Source organism: Ascaphus truei, unplaced genomic scaffold (assembly GCF_040206685.1).
Source record: "Ascaphus truei isolate aAscTru1 unplaced genomic scaffold, aAscTru1.hap1 HAP1_SCAFFOLD_389, whole genome shotgun sequence".
Classification (NCBI taxonomy): Eukaryota; Metazoa; Chordata; class Amphibia; order Anura; family Ascaphidae; genus Ascaphus; species Ascaphus truei.
This window is the reverse complement of record NW_027456719.1, coordinates 347,326-353,797: the sequence shown is the minus strand read 5'-3', so window position 1 is coordinate 353,797 and position 6,472 is coordinate 347,326. Positions and strand designations below refer to the sequence as shown.

General features: G+C 45.0%; 1 long non-coding RNA gene across 1 annotated transcript; it reads left to right on the top strand.

Annotated features, from left to right (window-relative positions):
* The first annotated feature begins 1,870 nt into the window (after positions 1-1,870).
* LOC142483902 (uncharacterized) lies at positions 1,871-5,936 on the top strand. Its single transcript, XR_012797493.1, has 4 exons — positions 1,871-2,220; positions 2,314-2,550; positions 3,568-3,687; positions 5,839-5,936. It is a non-coding gene; the product is annotated as an uncharacterized LOC142483902 (long non-coding RNA).
* Positions 5,937-6,472: the final 536 nt, after the last annotated feature.

The following is a 6,472-nucleotide window of genomic DNA, read 5'->3' as shown; positions in this document are numbered from 1 at the left end:
GCAAGGGTAGTGGTGGCCATTACAAGTGTACAGGAGATCTGGTAGGTTGCGCAGGTGCAGTTATGTGTAGCGGTGGCCACTACAGCTTTGCACAGGTGCAGTAGAGACCGCGCACACAGTCCCCATAGGAAAGAGGTTCTGAGTGGACTACATCCCCCAGCAGCCTCTGGTGAATGCCCTATGTTCCCTGTCACCTGCAACCAACCAGCCACTGAGACTTGCAGATTCTCTGCAGCAGGGAATTTGATACATTGTTTTGTGCAGTCAGGAAGCAGACTGGGAAGCACATGAGTGAGTGAGACTTAAGGGACAAAGGGGGAAAGAAGGTGGGCAGAGAGCTGCGAGATTCTGCCTTAGGCCAGAAATCCCCAGGCTAGAGTTGAGGCCCTGACTTCCCACTAGTGAGGGTGGGTGGTCACAGGGACAGGCCCTAGTACAGGAACCTGTCACTTTAGAGAGAGAGAGAAGTGAAGGAAGCAGAGACTGTCGCAGCACCATTACAGAGGTTTAGGATCAGACCTCTTCAAGCACAGCAGCAACCAACCGGGTGGGATCGCCCTGGAAGGTAACCCTGACGTATCTTCACCGTCGGATCCTTTGCGAAGTCTGTTTGCAGGTCCTAGCGCTGGAGCGCTCGGCAGGTAACATCCATAAGTGCACCAACTATAAATCAGTACATAGTGGCTGTGCAGTCACACACACACATACCTTACTTTGGGGGTGGGGTTGTGGTGTGGGGAGTTGGACATGGTGTGGGTACACGGTGAGGGGTTGCATCCTGCGAGACACGTGAGTTACTGTGTCTCCTAGAAGAGAGACACTTAATGTATGACATGCATAGTTATGTTACTGTTAGACAAGTCACTGTTCTTTTATATGCTGTGTGCGTGATATTATATTATTGTCCTGTGAGGAACAACTCCCGCTCTGCTTGGAGCCATCACAGGTGGAGGCGCTGCACCATATAGTATTGTTCAGGAGGATACACCCCAGGCTCTCATTGGCGGAGGCTCAGGCCTCCTGTGAGCCTCACAGGTAAAGCACCACACTGGGTAATACATATAGCTCCCCTCACATGCACCCTATCTGCGATTGGGTGGGGGAATATGGGTTACATATATATATTATATATATATAGTACCGACACACTTTATTCGAGTGTGGCCGGTACCGCAAGCCGGGAGATTTCCCGGCTTGCTAGTGGCCGCCCCTCGGCGTGCCGCGCGTCATAGACGCGCGGTCACGTGTCTTCGGGAGCGTGCGCCCCCTGCACGCGCGTCCAGGGGCTCCCCGAGGGAGCCCTGGTGTCCCGCGATCGCGGGACAGCGGCAGGGGGTTCCAGGGGACCCGGCGGCGGTAGGGAGAGCGCCCCGATCGGAGGGCGCTCTTCCGCTGCTTCGGCGCGCGCCCGTCACTCTCGGGCGCGCGCCAGGCTACTGCTGCGGCCAAGAACGGGCAAATGCTCGAATAAACTTGGCCGCAGCAGTATATATATATATATACTTATTATTAGGCTATAACTGCAGCACTGATTATTGTGCTACCTAGTTCTTGTTGGTTCTTAATAGATTGCTATGAGGGATATTTTTATATGCACTTATGATATAATACACCTCATTTAGCAATCAGGACGCCACACTCCATATATTTTAGCACCCTCCCCATCAGTTACATATGTTGCTGGTACCATGGTTTTTTACCTCACTACTTCTTAGTAGTGTTAAACAGTAGTGGTACTGTGATATTAAAGTGACAATCCCATACAAGTTTAATTCAGCCCAAATCCACACAATAATGTTAATAAATGCATTATAAATTTCACATGACCATATGTATACTGACTTAGTTCATGGCTGTGTTATTACATCATTACATGTGTAATTAAATCCGTGACATTCTCAGGCTCCCCCCTTCTGTGACAATCATACAGCCGGGCCGTTACATTGCAACACACTAATCCCGCCCCTAGTGACATCACGTGATCAGTAACCAGTCAGAGAAGCTAGCAGGCAAAGAACTACATTTCCCACAATGCACCTCGTGGAGTGTGGCTAGCAGCTACACCTTCTCTCACTAGTTTGTCTCCTGCGAGCTTCCGTACACAGCGTCTTGTTAGAGTGGGGCGTGGACATGTGTAAACTTCAATGGTGGGAAAATGAGACAGTTTTAGCTGCTAGCTGAGCAGTGGTACAGCGCTCTGTAGAAGGCGCTCTCAGTCGGGTGAGTGATTTTTCAATGTGTGTGTTTATTTCATTTCTCATTTTACTTTCACTTTAAGTACTGCATGCTTATTTTTTTCTTTTGGGCATTTAGGGATTTAAGTGCTCTGTGAGACGATTCCTCCATTGAAGGAGGAGCTATGAGGCCAACCTATCAAAGCTACTGTACCATCTTCAGTTGCTTTCAGTATACTGATTAATCCACGGCACAGAATATGCAACTTCAAATACATCTATCAACTGTCTATATGTTAAGCCCCCGGACAAGCATTTGCTTGTTAGTTATACACTAGTTTCATACAAGCACTTCACACAGGGGGCTTCAACTTAGGTAGTACTTGACCGGCCGGTCTGAGTGTTCTCATTTCCATATATTTCTTGCCTCTACACTTTATTTACATACTTTGTACTTATTACTGCAGTGTAGCATTTTTCCCCACACCTTAAGGTTCAGTTTATAACAGCTTTGTAGGTCACCACTGCTCCTCATTTTAACCATTTATGTGTATGTGATTAATAAACCTTTATTGATACAATTTGTGTATGTTAGAGTGCTATTCAGGGGATTCTTTTTTTCTGTGTTAGTTTTCATATATGTGTGTGTGTGTGTGTGTGTGTGTGTGTGTGTGTGTGTGTGTGTATATATGTATATATTTATGTATATATATTTGTGTGTGTGTGACCTTGGGCAAGTCACTTCATATCCTCTGTGCCTCAGGCACCAATGTCATAGATTGTAAGCTCTATGGGGCAGGGACTTGTGTCTGCAAAATGTCTCTGTATAGCGCTACGTAAAACTAGCAGCGCTTTAAAAGAACATGCTGTTATTATTATTATATATAAATGTGTATGTATTTATTTATATAGCACTATTAATGTATATAGCGTTTCACAGTAGTAATACATGTGAAAATCCTATAAATAACAAATACAAATATCAGGTCATGGGAATAAGTGATTTGGACATAAAAGTAACATTTCGGAAGTGTGGACAACTAATACATCTTGTAGATTGCCTTTACAGTGTGATGTCATTGATTCAGTAGATTGTGTGCAGACCAGGACTGCAGTACAGTGTCACTCACATGGATGACTTGCGTGGTAGAAGCTCAAGAACAAGGATGTCAAACTCCAGTCCTCGAGGGCAGCAAACAGGCCAGGTTTTCAGGATATCCCTACTGAAAACCTGGCCTGTTTGGGACCCTCGAGGACTGGAGTTTGACATGCATGCTCTAGACGGAGCACAGCTGTGGGTGGGAGGTGGATTTGCTTTGCATCAAATGGTTTGGAGCAAGGTTTATTGTATGTATTATCATAATAACAATGCAATGCTTAACTTTTATTTCAGGAGGGATGACTGCAGAACAGAAGTGAATATTGAAGCCATGTGTTCCTTTTCTTGCAAAAGAGAAAATTTGAAGGACAGTTGAACAGAATGAAAATTACTACACAGAGACAGATAAGCAATGTGTATATTTCTCATTTACCATTTAGTATTTGTCGTTTTATTGACTCCACACAATCCGGCTGCTACGGGTTTCACATTGAACATTTTCATCTCTACTCTACCCCTTCCTGTGATCTGAACCATGCAAGTTTTCATTGATTCAATACATCATGAGTAGAGTGTGGCTACAGTATGAAGTAAAGACCCAAGGACCACATCTACTACCATTCATAACAAGAACATGTGCAGTAGCGCACAGCTGCAGTTCTATGTGATTGTTATGAAAGGTTGAGGTGGTTCAATTCTATGAATCTGGAGTGGGATGGATCCTGTTTGCATCACATGGTTTCATCTAGGCCAGTAGATTATATAACTCTCAGTACAGGTTACACATGGCATCAGTATTAGTGATGTAAAGAGGAGGAAAGCTTCAATGTGGAGAACAAAGCCAAGTAATGTTGAAGTTACTCCTTTTACCATTTACTTGGTCAGTCTGTACTGTCTACTCCCCACACAGCTGCTAAGGGTCTTCCATTTTAAATACTTTCACCTCCTATTCTGCACTGCTTTGCTGCCCATTATTTAGAGATGCGTTCCAGTCATGTTTACCACTCTGAATCTCTCTGCAGTCATTGATTCAGCACATCATGGGTAGAGCATGGCTACAGATACAGAAAGCTTTTATTATTTTACCGGCTGATCATCCATAATATTGCATTAAAACATAGAATATCACTTAATTTCCAAAAGATTCAGTGATGCTGATAATGCAGAATCTCACAACATTTCCCATCATAATGCCATAATGCACCAGAGGAAGAAATAATCCTTGCTATATCTGTACATTGTGTGACGTATTACCTCCATGACCATTGATAGCAAGTACATCTTCTGTATAGAGCGGCTGTGTTATGATGCAGTTATTGATCATCATTGACATAATCACAAGAATCTTATGCAAAGGGAAATTGTCCGCAGCGAAGTGAGATGTGTGCCTGTTTTAAGTCCTCCAGCTTAACGCCCCTACACCTCCCACTACACAGACATACTTACTTATGCATACACTGACATCTGGCATACCTACACACACCCCAGGGCCACTTCCTTCCCCTGATGTCAGGGAGAGGATGGGCATGCAGAGTGCAGTAAGTCTCCACGTTACTCTGGCCAACAGTCTTGGCCTACCCCCAGCATCTGTCACCCACAACATCTGTTCCCTCCTTGTAAAGTGCTGAACTATCTCACCTGGGTCAGTGCTATAGCTGATCACAGTGCCCGATCATGATGTCACTGTGACAGGCAGCAGTGCAGATTGACCGGTCAATCAATGCAGTGCCGCACCATATGCACTAAATGAGATTTCCGTGCCCCCTGTCAGGTTACTCCCTGGGCAGTGACCCTGCTCACCCCCTCCCCTAGTTCCACCTCTGACCACAATTATCTCTCTTGGAGAGTGTAGCAAATTGGTGATGGTGGAATCTCACCTCTGCCATGCATGGTCACAATCTGGGCACAGGACCCAAATAGTGGGCAATGTGGCACTTCTTACAGTAGAGAATAAGTAACTATATTCTTTACTTGTGTATTAAGGACCTTATTTGCATTAAAATTCAGTCCCCATGGGACCAAGACTTTCTGGCTTACTGAACAAAGTGGAATTATTTCGTAGAGGGTGGAGAATTGTATTTTATCTGAAATTACCCCCTCTGCACAAAATACAAACAATTATACACATACATGTACCTTGTGGAAGTTGTTGCCCTCTATCTTCCTGTGGTCTCTCCCTGTTTCTCACCGTGCCTCCTCCCATTTCCTTGCACCTCTGCGTCTCCGCATATATCCCTATACTCAGAGCCGGCTCCGGTCAGTGACATGGGATGCCCAAATATGAGCATATCCATACATGGGCATCCATGCCACTGACCGGAGCCCACTCTGTTGCGGATATGGAGAGAGACTGGGAGATTTACATCCCCTTATAATTCATATGGTGCATAGTACCGGCACGTATTGTTTTACCGTTACTGTGTACCTTCCTACTTTCACACTGGTACAGTATGTGCTGCAGTGGGACTGAGAGGGATATATTGGTAACACATAGTTATTGTTGGGGGAATTCAATCCATTTTGAAAATAGTAATGCAATGTTTTATACTTTTTTTTTTTTTGCAGTAATGAAGAATGAAAAAGTTCTGTTAAAATTGAATTGGAGGTGAACTGGAATCATCATCAACTCTGCACCAGTGTGAATTGATGTTCTTTAATGTTCTGATAAGGTACATGCAACATCTCTTCCTCAACCCCTACACCACTCTCTGCCTCTTGCCTCTCTCTCTCCACCTCCCTGCTAAGCGTATTAACCCATCTAATGTAATCCACATTCCATGTCTCACTTTACTCTTCACTTCTCACGTGCCCTCTGGAATGTCTGCTCTCTGACTAACAAGGTCTATTTGTACATGACCTCTTCTGCTCTCATCATCCACCACTTCTCATTCCCCTCACCCCTGTCCTACTCGATACCTCAGCTTAATTGAACTCTCTCCTCTGACATCTACCCTTATCTCTAACCTCTCCTCACTTTCTGCTTAAACTAACTATCTTGTTAACTTTTACAATGCTATCATCTCCTCCTCCTCCCTCCTCCCTCCTCCATTATATATTTATATGCCCCTTCTAGGCTCTGACACACTCATCCCTCTAAGGCCATGATTATCATGGGCACATGCTTGGTCATCCACAGTGCGTGCGAGCGATGCAGAGCCGCCTCGGACCTCAGTGCAGGGATTGCTGCATACCCCAGCAT